Source organism: Meriones unguiculatus (assembly GCF_030254825.1).
Source record: "Meriones unguiculatus strain TT.TT164.6M chromosome 13 unlocalized genomic scaffold, Bangor_MerUng_6.1 Chr13_unordered_Scaffold_44, whole genome shotgun sequence".
In the NCBI taxonomy this organism is placed as follows: Eukaryota; Metazoa; Chordata; class Mammalia; order Rodentia; family Muridae; genus Meriones; species Meriones unguiculatus.
The window spans coordinates 3,246,004-3,261,578 of NW_026843651.1; the positions used below are offsets into that span (position 1 = coordinate 3,246,004).

Consider the following 15,575-nt stretch of genomic DNA (forward strand, 5'->3'; position numbering starts at 1 on the left):
CCTCCCTTCGAGAGAGAGGAATTAGGGTCAAGAAAAAAGATTTAATAAATTTCTTTATTTACATTGACAAGGCCTGTCCTTGGTTTATGTTGGATGGCCCTACCATTCATCCCAAAAAATGGCAAAAGGTAGGACGTGAGCTCAATCAAAAATTAACTGAGGAAGGAGATCAATCACTCTCCCCTACAGTTTTTTCCTTTTGGGGCATTACAAGAGATATTGTTGAGGATGCCGACAATGATGCTGGCAAACGACAGTTACTTTCGGTTGCTGAATATTGTCTTTCTTCATCCAAGCAAAATTCACCCGCCGCTTCTCGTCCTCCCTCTCGTGCTTCTGATTCCTTCTCTTTGGCTAACGCCTCTCCTCTTCCTAGCCTCCCTCGACTTTATCTGCCTCTTCCCACTGCTGATGTCCTGCCACCATACTCTGGGACATCTAATCACAAAGAATCTTTAAAATCCCTCGGCCCACCCGTCTCATTTACACAAGATCCTGAACCCCTAGATCCTGGAGATGCCGCTACGCTTGAGGACGAGGCCGCTCAATATCATAATAATGATGACCCTCCACTCGCCTCCGCACCTCTGCCATCTGCTCCTTTTGTCCTCCCATCCTTCCCTACACTGCCTACAGATATCCTCTCAGAGACCCGGTCTCGTCTTTCTGCCCAAGTCCGTGACCTGACCGAGATCCTCCATCTCCAATGACAACTTTCGTGACTTACAACTCGCTGTTCTGCCCTCCCTACATCCAATCCTGCCTCCGCTATTCCTGAGCGTTCTCCTCCATCCAACTCTTCGCTCATAAATCCAGTTTTTCATCTGTCCACTCCGTCTCAACTTACTTTTCCTGTTACTACTAACTCGCAGGCAAGCCGTATTTCTGGCCCTTCTCAATCCACGCCGACTCGCCCTGATCATGTTAGCATTAGAATCCTTGATGATGAGGCTTCCGATGAGCAAAATAGCGAAAGTGATAGCAAACAGGGGCCCCAGTCTCCCAACTCCTCTAGCGCCCCTGCTAGTTCTTCCGCTAAAGTCAAAACAAAATCCTCCTCCGAGGAGCCTGGTGACTTTCATCCCCTTCGCTTCAAAAAATTAGAAAAACTTAACTCAGCCGTCCGCACCTATGGCCCTAATGCTCCTTTTACTGTTTCCCTCCTTGAAAGTATGGCTGGGGGCGGATTCCTGACACCCAGTGAGTGGCTTACTGTTGTCCAATCGGTTCTCACAAGAGGCCAATTTCTCTCATGGCAGGCTGACTGGTATGACTGCTGCCGCAATCTGGCTAATAACAATTTAAAAAATCCTGACAAAGCCTCAGCAATATGGACATTTAATAAATTAACAGGACAGGGAAAATATGCTCCAGAACAAGTACAGCGTGCTTTCCCTGTCAGGCTCTTAGCTCAGGCCCATGGGGCTGCCCTTGCTGCATGGCGGGCAATTCCAGTTAAGGGGTCTGTTCTTTCACCCTTAACAAAGATTATCCAAGGCAATAATGAGGACTATTCAGAATTTGTGGGGCGCCTCCTTGAGGCGGCATAGCGATCATTGGGATCCGATAAAATAGAACAAAAAGAAAGTAAACTCCTTAAACAGATGGCCTTCGAAAATGCTAACTCTGCCTGTAAGGCAGCCCTGCGGGGCAAACATAAAGATAAGGACCTTCCTGAGATGATCCGTATCTGCTCAGATGTTGACACCTTTACTCATAATATGTCTCAGGCCATAAGTCTAGTCATGGGAGCCGCACAAGGCCCCAGTTCAAAATTCTCTTGTTTTAAATGTGGACAAGTGGGACATTTTGCACGACAATGCTCTCAACAAAATTCTTCCCCTTCAGGACAAAATGGAGGGCTTCCTCGTCCCTTGCCCACTACTGTTTGTCCACGTTGTCGGCGGGGCAAACATTGGGCCGCTGCCTGCCACTCCAAAACGGATGCCGCGGGAAATCCTCTCCTTCCCCCACAGGGAAACATGAGGAGGGGCCAGCCCCGGGTCCCTCAGCCTATCAACTTCATGCCGGCCTCGGGGGTAAGCCAGCCATGCCACAATCAGACCCTAACACAGCCAGCGCCAGACCAACAGCCTGCCTTCGCAGGGCCACTCCCGGGAGCGCAGGATTGGACCTCTGTGCCTCCACCGACTCAATTCTAACCCCTGAAGACGGGGTACAAGTTATCTCCACAGGAATTTTTGGGCCACCTCCCCCACAGACTTACTATTTAATTTTGGGTAGGGCATCTAGTACATTAAAAGGCATTAATGTCTTCCCCTCTTTAATTGATAACGATTATACTGGGGAAATAAAAATTTTGGCTAGCAGCACGCGGGGACCCCTCCCAATTACTAAGGGACAGCGATTGGCTCAAGCACTCCCCCTACCTCTAGATTTAACCGCTCCCGATTTAGGCCCTCCTCGAGGACCATCTACTCCCGGATCCTCGGACATTTTCTGGATTCACCAAATGACTCAAGGGCGACCCACTCTAAAACTTAAACTCAATGGAAAAACATTTGAGGGCCTTTTGGATACAGGAACAGATTCCACAGTAATTTCTCAAAGAGCATGGCCTTCTTCCTGGCCCTCCCAGCCAACTTTAACTCAGCTACAAGGCATAGGTCAATCTCTTAATACCCTACAGAGTTCCCAATTGCTGACCTGGGAGGACCCTGAGGGAAATAGCGGACACGTGCATCCATTTATAGTCCCTGGGCTCCCTGTTAATCTCTGGGGAGAGATATTCTTTCTCAAATGGGAGTCCTCATGTTTAGCCCCTCTGAGGCAGTCACCCAACAAATGCTTAAACAAGGCTTTATACCAGGAAAAGGATTAGGAAAAAATAATCAAGGACCACCCAAACCTATTTCGTTTGTTCCAAAATTTTCATGTACAGGACTTGGTTATGAATCACATTTTTCTTAAGGGCCATTGCTCCCCCTGCACTCCAGGCAGATAAAATAACATGGAAAAGTGACTCCCCTGTCTGGGTTGACCAATGGCCCCTTCCTCAGAAAAAATTAGCAGCAGCCATGCAGTTGGTGCAGGAACAGCTTTTGGCTGGACATATTGTACCCTCCACTTCCCCGTGGAATACACCCATATTTGTTATTCAAAAGAAAGGGGGAAAATGGAGACTTCTCCAAGACCTCAGAGAAATTAATAAGACTATGGTACCAATGGGGTCACTCCAACCAGGACTCCCCTCTCCGGTTGCCATTCCTAAAGGCTATACAAAATTGGTTATTGATTTGAAAGATTGTTTCTTTTGTATTCCACTCCATCCTGATGACTGTAAGCGCTTTGCTTTCAGCGTTCCTGTTGTTAATTGTATCGGTCCGTCACCCCGCTTCCAGTGGAGAGTGCTGCCTCAAGGGATGGCCAACAGTCCCTCCCTTTGCCAAAAATATGTTGCCCAAGCTATTGACCCTTTTTGACTAAAATACCCCAAAATATATTTCATCCACTATATGGATGATATTTTATTGGCAGGACCCGATGCTACTGAACTACAGGCTATTGGACAGAACTTAACTATTTCACTCCAACAACTGGGACTTCAAATAGCCCCCGAGAAAGTGCAGCTTCACCCTCCCTATCTCTTTCTCAGTTTTGAACTCCTTCCCAATAATATCCTGTCTCAAAAGATACAACTTAGACGAGATTCACTTTCTACTTTAAATGATTTCCAAAAGCTTCTGGGAGATATTAATTGACTTAGGCCTTATTTAAAACTTACAACTGGGGAACTTAAACCTCTCTTTGATATTTTACGAGGGGATCCTGACCCAGTGTCCGCCCGACAGCTCACCCCAGAAGCCATTGAGTCCTTGGGTATAGTTGAAAAAGCTATACAAAATCAAAACGTTGGATATTTTTCCCCAGACCTGTCGCTTTGGCTATTAATTCTCCCCACAGCCTTTACTCCTACTGGACTTTTATGGCAAACTAAGCCCTTGTTCTGGATTCATCTCCCAGTGTTCCCCTCTAAAATACTTCCCACATATCCCTCATTGGTTGCTCAAATCTTCAAATTAGGAAGAGAGGCATCTCTCAAACTTTTTGGAAAGGACCCAGATATCGTCTGTACACCATATAATTCCTCTCAAGTACAGTGGTTAATTCAAACTTTGGATGATTGGGCTGTTAATAGCATTTCCTTTCAGGGACAACTTGATAATCATTATCCTGCTGATAAACTTATTCAGTTTTTGCATAAACAATCTGTCTTTTTTCTAACGCGAACCAAGACTTCTCCCATTCCCGGAGCTACATTGGTTTTTACTGATGGCTCCTCTTCAGGAATTGCTGCTTTTAGTATTCAGGGGCGGATTTTTCAATCTCAGACAGATCTCTCGTCTGCTCAACTGGTGGAGCTGGTTGCAGTCATAAAAGTCTTCGAGAATCTCGCAAGCCAAGCGTTTAATCTTTACACTGATAGTGCTTATGTTGCTACTTCTGTTCCGCTGCTTGAGACTGTCCCTTATATTAGGCCTTCTACCAATGCTTCTCCTCTTTTTGCCAAATTACAAGCTTTAATGCTAAGACGCTTAGAACCCTTTTTTATTGGACACATTCGAGCTCACTCTGGCCTTCTGGGACCCCTGAGTGAGGGAAATGACTTGGTAGACCAGGCCACCCAGCCTAAGTTAGCCCTTTTTATGACATCTGTTGAACAACCTGACCCCCTGATACAAGCCCAGGAAGCTCATCGCTTACACCATCTCAATGCCCAAACGCTTCGTCAGATGTTTTCTATTACAAGGGAGCAGGCTAGACAAATAGTCCACCAATGCCAAAATTGCTTAATATTTTTGCCCGAGCCTCACCTAGGAGTCAACCCTCGAGGTCTGACACTGGGAGAGCTCTGGCAGATGGATGTTACACATTATTCCCCTTTTGGAAAATTAAAATACATTCATGTGTTTATAGATACCTTCAGTGGATTCATTTTTGCCTCTCTCCAATCGGGAGAAGCTACTAAACATGTTATAAGCCATATTCTTGCATGTTCTGCCTGCATGCCCTTACCTAAAATCATAAAGACAGACAATTGCCCTGGATATACCAGTAATAACTTTAAACAATTTTGTGCTCAATTAAAAATCAAACATATCACAGGGATCCCTTACAACCCACAGGGCCAAGGCATTGTAGAAAGAGCACATCAAACCCTTAAAAATATGCTTCAAAAATTACAACATTCTGGAGGAATTTTATACCCTCCAACAGGAAACTACAAAACCCTTTTAAATCATGCTTTATTTGTCTTAAATTTCCTTACTCTTGATAATAATGGCAAGACTGCAGCTGACAGATTCTGGCACTCTTCCACATCGGATACCTATGCTCAAGCAATGTGGAAAGACCCATTGACTTACAAGTGGTCTGGTCCAGACCCCGTATTAATTTGGGGAAAAGGACATGCATGCATATTTGACTCCAAGCAACAAAATGCCAGATGGCTCCCTGAAAGATTAATAAAGTTAATTAATCCCCCCAGGGAAACCCCTGAGGAAAAATCTAATTGTGTTTAATTACAGAAGGATGTTCGGCCTTGCCATTCTTTAGCTCCTGCTTGTAGTCCGGCTGGCGGTAAGTGCCCCCTCCCCTTATCAGATTTATAATTATACCTGGGTTATTGAAAATCAGGCCAGATATATTGTTAATTCTAGTTCTTCAGTCGGAACTCAGCCTCACTGGCCCGATTTAGAAGTGGACCTTTGTGCCCTTGCCCTTGGTGTACACCCTGATTGGGGTGTTGCCAAGATTCTTTGGCCTCGGCCCAGAGGTATAGCACCTGAGTCTCTGCATTTTCCTCCCAATCCTGGCTGTGCAAATGCTCTTGATAGAAGGATTCTTCAAAACTAGCATGGTATTTATGTCTGTCCAGGGGCCCATAGGGACCGATCTCTCAACTATAAATGCGGATGGGCAAATGATTATTTTTGTGCTTCATGGGGCTGTGAGACTACCGGAGATACCTACTGGAAGCCCACTTCCAGTTGGGATTATATTACTGTTAAACAAAAATACACCCCTCCAGAAAGGACTCTTACCTATGCTTGCCCTTCATTGGGCTGTGTTCCCTCCACCTATTCCGAACTCAATCCTCAGACATTGCCCTTATCATGTAAAATTAATGATCCTATTACTAAAGGATGGTGTAACCCCCTGCTAATTCAATTTACTTCCCAGGCCAAGCAACAAACTTGGACTGGTCGGGGGTTTGAATGGGGACTTAGGTCCTATAAAACACATATTGGGCTCACCTTCAAAATTAAGTTACTTAAAACCATTCCCCATAAAACTCCTGTTGCTGTTGGACCTAATCCCGCCCTCCAACCAGCAAAACCTAAGCTCCCTGCTGTTTCCAGTTTTACTACCCCTAGTTCTACCCTGTCGCCCCCTTCTGGAGCAACTCTTTTTTCAGCCTACTCTCCCAGAAGGATATATGAGTTCCGCAGATCTCATCATTTCTTTGGTTAATGCTTCTTTAGAGGCAATTTGTAACACCAGTAACCCTGCCTATGAGGAATGTTGGATCTGCTTTTCTCCCACTCCTCCGTTTTATGAAGGCATAGCAATAATGGGTGATCCTATCCCCGCCAATGACTCTAAGTCCCTGCTTTGGCATGCTTCCCCTGAGGGAGGCCTTACTCTTAGCTCAGTCTCAGGTTTTGGCCATTGCCTCCTGGGACCCAATATGATTCCCCCACGACCATTACAGATGATCTGCAACCAGACATCTATTATTAATCAAACATTTTTATTCACTAAGGCTCCCAATAATACTTATTTTGCTTGTTCTACTGGACTTACTTCCTTTATTACTAATAAGGATTTTTTAGAAAAAAGAGACTACTGTATTATTGTTGTTATTCTTCCCTGTTTTTTATTCATGATTCCGACAGCTTTCTGTCCTTTTATGATGGTGGTATTCCTATTCAAAAAAGAGAACCTATAATGGCCATTACTCTTACTGTGCTTTTGGGCTTAAGTGCCGTGGGGGCTGGAACCAGTATTGCTTCCATGGTCACTTCTCAACAACATTTTTCTCAGCTCCAAGCAACCATTGATAAAGATTTGAGTGAGCTCCGAGAAGGAGTACAAAATCTTAAAGACTCTGTGGCTTCCCTTTCTGAAGTAGTTCTTCAAAACTGGCGAAGCCTTGACTTAGTTTTTTTAAAAGAGGGAGGCCTTTGTGCCGCCTTTAAAGAAGAATGCTGTTTTTATTCTGACAAGACTGGATTGGTACAGAATAGCTTAGATAAGGTCAAAAAGAACCTGGAAGAACGTAAAAAGGATCGAGAACAACAGGAGTCTTGGTACCAAAATTGGTTTGCCACCTCTCCTTGGCTTTCCACTCTTCTTCCCAGTCTTTTGGGCCCCCTTATGGGTCTGTTTCTGCTCCTCTTCTTTGGCCCTTGGGCCTTTAATCGTCTCTCAAGTTTTATTAAAAGACAGGTGGATTCTGCAATCAAACCCATCCAAGTCCACTACCATCGCCTGGCTGGGAAAGAAGAATTTGCCATAGAGCTTCCACCTGATGCCCCAGCCTCCCGCCCCCTAGATTTTTCCTCCCTGCTCTCCCCTGCCCCGAGATGGAAGTTTTGGGGCCATCCTCGTAGCTAAATTTGGACTTTTACGACTCTCACAATTGGCTGACCAAAAATAAAATTTCTTCATTAGTTAACTAAGACAGATTTAACCGCTGTCTTCTAGTCATATTGGGTACACCCTCATAATTCTCTTCCTTACAAGTCTTTGGGGAGGATTAATGCGTTACATTTCCACAAACTGCGTGGTCTGGTAAGTCAGAGACGAAATGAGTGGGTAAGTCTCGCCCCGCCTAAGACAGCACGACCTCGCCTAGAGGAGGCCGATCCAATAACGGGTAAGGGTCCAGCACCGCCCTTCCAACAGGCTCAGACCCCGTTTGTGCCCCTGTTTTTATAAGGACTCTTGCCTCTCCTTTCTGTTGATTCAATTCGTCTATGGCCTTTGCACTCTGAGGGCTTTGTCCCATTGCACCAAAAATGGCATAGACCTATCAACGAAAGTAATCATGTCCTTAAGTCTCTCTGGGGAACGCAACCTCCACGGCTTGTTTATGTGGGTTACCCAGGTAGGCTACAAAAATTGGCTGATCAAAATTATTCTTTACATGTTCATTGAGAGTCTTAAAAGTCCCCTTGCTTCTAAAAAGATAAAAAGGGAGGAGATGTCCGGAGCCGGCAAAGCCCCCAGACTCTGATTTGTAACATCCTGCCGGACAAACAACAGAGGTCTGTGAATCATACCTTTCAGTTAATAGCCCTGCCGGACAAACAACAGATGTCCCAAAACCATAGATGTTGTTTTTAGTGACTGTATAACCTTGTGAGCCTCCACTGTAACAATCACATGAATCAAGTGATTTCTTACAATAGTCTTAGTGATTTTCCACTGTTATTTCCTCCTCCTCAAAACCCCCCTCCCTGCCAGAACTGCCATATAAAAATAAAACTGCTGCACAATAAAGTCAGCACTTGGAAGGCATTCATCTACTTGTGCTCATTTCTCTCTCTCCCTCATCTCCTACAGGTACGACCCCCCTTTCCCCCACAAATAACTAGGTCCCGCGGGTTGGGACAGATTACATTCGTAGGGTTTCTCTCCAGTATGTGTTCTTTTATGCCTCTGGAGATTTCTGTGTTGTGAAAAGGCTTTCCCACACTGATTACATTTGTAGGGTTTCTCTCCACTATGTGTTCTTTTATGCAGTTGGAGACTACTAGGTTGGGAAAAGGCTTTACCACACTGTTAACATTCATAGGGTTTCTCATTAATATGTATTCTTTTCTTTCTGCAAAGATAATTCAGATATGTGTAAGCTTTACCATATTCGTTACCCTCATGAATCTTTTTTTCAAAGATTTATTTACTTAATATTTATACTGTGTTTTGCCTGCATGCTAGATGAGGACACCGGATCTTAGTATAGAGGGTTACAAGCCACCATGTGGTTGGCTGGAAAATGAACTCAGGACCTTTGGAATAACAGCCAGTGCTCATAACCTCTGATCTCTCCAGCCAGTGATGAATCTTTATGTCAGTGTAAATTATGTTTGCAATTTGGTTTAATCATAAACTGAAGTTACATCTTAACCTCTTATCACTTTCTTTACATTCATAGTTTACCCCTTGATTGTGGGTTTCTGTACCTTACAAGATACCTTTGATGGTAAGAAACTTCATTACATGGCTCACTGACAGCATCACTTTTCTATAAGTGGTTTTTCATATTTAAAAAGATCTAGAAGGAGTCAGCTTTAGCACAGGGACTGCATTCATAAATTTTCCTATAGTTGTAATCACACTGCATTCATAAAGGGAACCAAAATAAAAACAACAATTTCCACAGGGCTAGTAATCGTAGGGATTTTTTGTAATGTGATTTCTTTGGCTATATTCCCATTGAGCATGAAAATCTAATTAAGTATATTAGTTTAATTTTTAACAGTCCTCTCTTTTGAGTAGACTTTCTGAAGGTGATAGGAGTTCATAATTCATTCGTTATTAATCATGAATGGATGAATGAACATATGAAAAAATATAAAATTATAGTGTTGTCACTATCATGCTTTCTATTGTACACATGTACAGGATAGTTTAGAATGCAATAGTCTATGATGATGTGCATCTGGAAAAACCCAACCAGAAAAAGTGGGCAATGCTGGATCCTTCCCAAAAGCATCTCTACATAGATGTAATGATGGAGATCTACAAGATCATCATTTCTATTTAGGAGATAATAAATACTCTTTAAGAATTCTCTGCAGAGTAGAGGGAATTTTATGAATTAAGGAGAAGATAGCAAGGGGAGGATAGGAGCTCCACAAGGAGAACGATTGAATCAATATATTTGGGCACAGGGGTCTTTTCTAAGACTAATCCTCCAACCAATGACAATTCATGAATATAACCTAGAACCCCTGCTCAGATGTAGCCCATGGCAGCTCAGTATCCAAGTGAAATTCCCTAGTAATAGGAACTGTCTCTGAACAACCTTTGCTCTTTGAACAACCCCTGCTGAGGATGCAACAGCCTTGGCAGGCCACAAAGGAGGACAATGTACCCTGTCCTGATGAAACCTGGGAAGCTTCGGGCAGACGGAAGTGGAGGAGGGACTCACATATCAGTGGACTTGACAAGGGGCTTGACAGGATATGAGAAAGGGAGGGAGAATTGGGAGGTAATGGGGTACAGCTGGGATACAATGTAAATAAACTGTAATTAATATTAAAATATAAATAAAAAAGGAAGAACAGCAAATGAAACATTTCCACATACACACAATTTTGCTTTTTGTTCTTCAAAGACAGTATTCTTGACCCTCATAATTTCCATCTGATTAAGTTTCACAATTTTCCTTCAGGTATTTGAGTAACATAACCTATGTTATGGAATATTTGCTCAACAGTAGGTTTTGTACACAAAATTATCACCTATTTTATGAGTATGCTGTTTACAATATGAGTGGCGAGAGGCTCAACAGATAGGGATTTCTACAGAGTATCTGCAATGTAGATATGATTAATGATTTATCATTTATAGAGGAATTTTAATTTAGAACATGGCTGCTCTGTCAAAAGACCCCATCCAAACACCTTCTATGTCAATGTGATCTGGCTAGAATACAAACACACCTTTAATCCAGGAGACAGAGGCAAGCAGATCTGACTTCAATGCCTGCCTGGTATAGAGCAATGTCCAGTAAAGAAAAGCTTGGATTCAGGCATGGTGGTACATGCTTTTAATCCCAAACTATGGGTGTAAAAACAGCAGGTAGAAGGAAGCACCCATATTTGAAAGTGCTGTCTAATACAGTGGCAAAGGGGACAAATTCAGAGAAATATTTGACAGAATAGGATACATGTATCTCTCATGCATATCTCATTTGAAGAGAGAGGAAAATGAAGCTCCTTAATGTGGCAGTACATGGAGAGAGGAGAGAGTTTTACTGGGATATTAATAGAAAGACAGGTTGGAGAGAGAGAACTAAGGTGAATATCAAATGAAGCAGAGAATAAAAAAGAGCTGAAGATTAGAAAAGACTGATGGAGTTAAGTTTGAGACTAAACAATGCAATTTAGAATTCAGGACAAAAGTCAGATTAAGCAGTAATTCTCAAGACAGAAAATCTTCTAGGCCAAAGAAAGAGTGTATGGAACCTAGAAGCTGCCCTGCTCAGGCCTAGGGTAGCAGACAGAGGGGCAGTAATTTTCAGAGATCATAATTTCTAGATTGAGTAAATGTCATTTGTACAGTAATATCTATTTAGCAAGGGTTTCACTGTCTTCTTTTGCATTGAAATGCCTGGCAAACATAAATAATATAATATACCTTACGGTGAGGAACATGGGTTATGGAGAATTTAATGTTCCTTACTACTCTTAAAATGGTGTTTGTTTTTCCACAGTTGCTTTTCTTTAAAATTTCTGGGACACATTAAATTTTTTTTCACAGCGCTGGGGAGCTGGCTCAGAGGTTAAGAGCACTGGCTGTTCCTACAGAGGTCCTGAGTTCAATTCCCTGAAACCACATGGTGGCTCACAAGCATCTACAATGAAATCCCATGCCCTCTTCTGGTGGGCAGGCACATGTGCAGGCAGAATAATATATAAATAATGAATAAATAAATCATCTTTAAACATTTCTTCATAGGCATATTTATATAAGCTTCCGTGATTAATTACCTTCCATATCTAGTAGATAGTCGATAATGTTCTTCAGTATTATGCTCTTCCCAATTGTAGCCTGAAATATGGACCAGAAAGTGAATGAGAGGGGATTAAAAATTAGACAAAATTTAAGTTTCTATATTCAGTGAACCTTAGAAACATGCCTGAATTTTTCTTTCTCATCCCAAGTGAACTTATATTAGAACATCAATAAGAAAAGTCAACAGTAACAACAGTTGTCCCCTTTACATGAATAGAGAAAGAAAATTCACTGGCTTACCTATAGCTGTAAGGTGCTTGCAGGTCTCTATCATCACATCTTTGTAGAGACACTTCTGGGAAGGATTCAGCAAGGCCCATTCTTCCCGAGTGAAGTTCACATTCACATCAGCATAGGTAATTGAATTCTAAATGATCCCATAAATGAGGATAGCAGAAAGCACAATGGTGACAACAGTGTAAATGCATTCTTCATTGACAATATATTCATATAATTTTGGTGATTCCCTGACATTTCCTGAACCAGAAGTTTCGATATACTCATCAAGTCATTTTAGAAGGAAACTAAATGAGGAGGTTCACCTCATTTCTGCAACCTTTAAATGGAATGCAGTATTTCAAGAGAAATGAAAAGTAACAGACATAAAAGAAAGCAAGACAAGCAAGTAGATGCATGCACAATTACTAACTACAAAATTTAGAAGCAAGCACGATGAACTGGTTCAAGACTTTAATTCAGGCACTCAAGAGGCAGAGGTATGTGTATCTTATTGAGTCAGAGACCAGCGTAGCCTCTGAAACAAGTTTCATGACATCCAGAGGTACATTTAAGACCTGAGTCCACCACAATCATTCAAATAAGAAAGATAAGCAAGATACAAAGAACTCCATGGTATTTCTGAAGTTCCTACAAAGAATTATATATTCACAACATTTCTGTATCTATCTTCCAGAAACCTGAAGTGTCCCAGCTTAAACTGTAATGTTAATGAAAGTTAACTAAAAGGGAATGCATGTTCAAACAGGTACAAATGGACAGATGAAAAAATTAGTACTGGAATTGTTGGTCATAAATGATCAACATAAGGCAGTTGCAGGGCTCAGCAATGAAAAGCTCTTGTTGGTCTTGCCAATAACTGGGCTCAATTGCCAGTGCTTACATGGAGGCTCACAACTCCCCATTACTTTAAATTCTGAAGTTCTGAGGCCAGTCAGCTGCTGACTATTGTGAGGACCAGGTACACAAGAGTTGCATAGTCACACATACAGCAAAAAATATTAGTAATATTCAATCACTTAAAAAAAAAAAGAAGCAGGTAGAACCTGACTTGCCTGAAATCCAATGACTCAGAAGACTCACGCAGTATTAATGTTAGGAATACAAAACATCCTGAGAAACAGAATATACTCTCTACCAAATATCAAAATTCAAGTGTGGATATGGATGAAGATCAGCATAGTAGCATATGCTTGACATGTACAAAAACCTACATACCACACTCATCAGCAAACATGAAAACAAAAACTGCTAGGCATATTGGGCCACAATGAATCCCAGTCCTCTGGAGCCAGAGTGAGGTGGATCTCTAAGTTTGAGGCCTGGCTGGATTGCATACCTACATCCAGGACAGTCAAATCTACACATAAGCCTTGGTCTTGAAAAACAACAAAATTAAAAATGCAAAACCTCAGGATACCAAAATAGCTTAGCAATGAATAGCAATTTCTTTGACTCCTTCTTGTGATTTAGAGATAGATTGGATAATGATGAAGCCCACATGAGCATGAGAAGGAAACAGACTGATCGGTTTCAATCACAACACAGTAGACAGAAACAAAAGGAAATGGTTTGTGATCACAGACACTCAAATTCAAATCCAATCCCCAGTAAGGAATATGGACAGATTCCTCCTACAAAACCTTTTATACCTTCCTCCAAAGAATCACACATAGAAGAAATAAATGTTCAATGATATTCTCCTACTTGTTTCTGTGAACCTTTTCCACTCTCTGTTACTGAAGACCCAGTTCTTACGGTTGCCCCTAGCACTCCAAAAGAACAGCAATGGAAACTTCCCTTTTCCTGTGTCCAAGTCTCCTGTGGATTACACACTCCCACTTTCTGTTCTGCGTCCGGGATCCCAACTGAAAGTACTCAACTCAACTCTAGGCCATGTTTGCATGGAGACCAAGGTGGTATACTGGGCATCTTCCCCACTATATTTCTTACAGCATGCCCAATTCTCAGGATCTTCACTAGTGTTTCAACTGAACACATATGGCACCATCCACTCCATACCATCCCAGCAACCTTAACACCATGAACAAACTAGCCAAGCAGGCCATTAAATAAACAACATTCCGCCAACAAACTTTCTGAAACTTGAGAGCACTAACAGAACCCCAAGAACAAAACTCCCACACATCAAATCAGCACTTATACCTATAATCACACCAAATGATGCTTAGATCCCAGCTTAGAAACAGATTCAAGAACAGTCAGGCAATATATCACCACCTGAGCTCAGCTATAATACCATAGCAGGAACTACAGCTATCTGAAAATTACAAAACTTTCTACAGAAACACAAAGGATATACCTTCTCTTCATTTCATGAAACTTCCTCTAACATTGACCACATACTCAGACACAATGTAAGTCTTAACAGAAAATTGAAATAATTCAATGAAAATAAATACAAATCATATTCAAACTCATGGAATGTAATGAGGAATGAAAGTGATGCAAAGAGGAAATATCATAGCACAAATTGCCTACATAAAGATATTGGGGAGATCTCATACTATCAACATAATGGCACACCTGAAAAGTCTACAACAAAAATATGTAAGCACACAAAAGGAGTAGACATCAAGGAAGAATCACTTTGAGGGCAGAAATCAATAAAATAGAAACAGAAGTTAAAGAATCAATGAGACAAAGGGTTGATTCACAAGAAAGACAAACCCTTATTTAAACTAAGTATAAGACAGAGAGGAAATATCCAAAGTAAGAAAATTAGAAATTTTATTAAGAGTTTATTGTGACAATGCAGCCACTTCTGATGAAAATTGATAGACTAAGATAAGAAAGGAGAGGAGGACCTCCCTTATCAGTGGACTTGGGGAGGGGCATGCATGCAGAAAGGGGGGGAGGGGAGGAGGGAGGGGCTTATGGGGTGATACAAAATGAATGAAGTGTAATTAATAAAACTTAAATAAAAAAATAAAATCAGTGAAAAATAAAAATAAAAATGAATAAATAAAATTTCACTCATGTTATGTGAATGTGTTTTTCTTTTAACCCCAGGTGTGGACCTTGAGGCTGATTCAGTTTGATTATGATTAAATCACAGCTGTTAGTTATGATTATCTCATGCTCTAGCAAGCATGAGGTTTTTTCCACTTGCACATAATTTAATTTTGGGTTTTCTGGAGAGGGTACACATGCCAGAACCATGAGAAGGCCTGGGTTCTTTGAAGAAGAAAGAAGCTGCTGCCCTATGTGATGTTGTTCACCCACACTGCTACTGTGTTTGTCATTGCTAGTTTATTGGACTGCTGGATAGCCTGTGAATAACAGGTATTGCCCCAAAGAACCTGGCCACCCTAATCCACAGGAAGCATCTTAAAGGGACCTAGATCTCCTTTCCCTCTACTCTTCTTTCTCTTTTACATAGTGGGGGTGTTGGAAGGAATAAGGGTTGTAAGGGAGGTATAGATTTAAGAACGCAAATAAAGGGCTGCAGAGATGGCTCAGAGGTGAAAAGTACTGGCTCCTCTTCCAAAGACCCAAAATAAAATAGATTAAACAAATAGTACCATTTGCTGTTTGCTGTTTGA

The 15,575-nt window shown here is 41.8% G+C and overlaps 1 pseudogene; it reads right to left on the reverse strand.

Moving 5' to 3' along the window:
• LOC132651266 (zinc finger protein 844-like) overlaps positions 1–15,575 on the reverse strand; it is a 110,316-nt pseudogene that overhangs the window by 61,285 nt on the left and 33,456 nt on the right.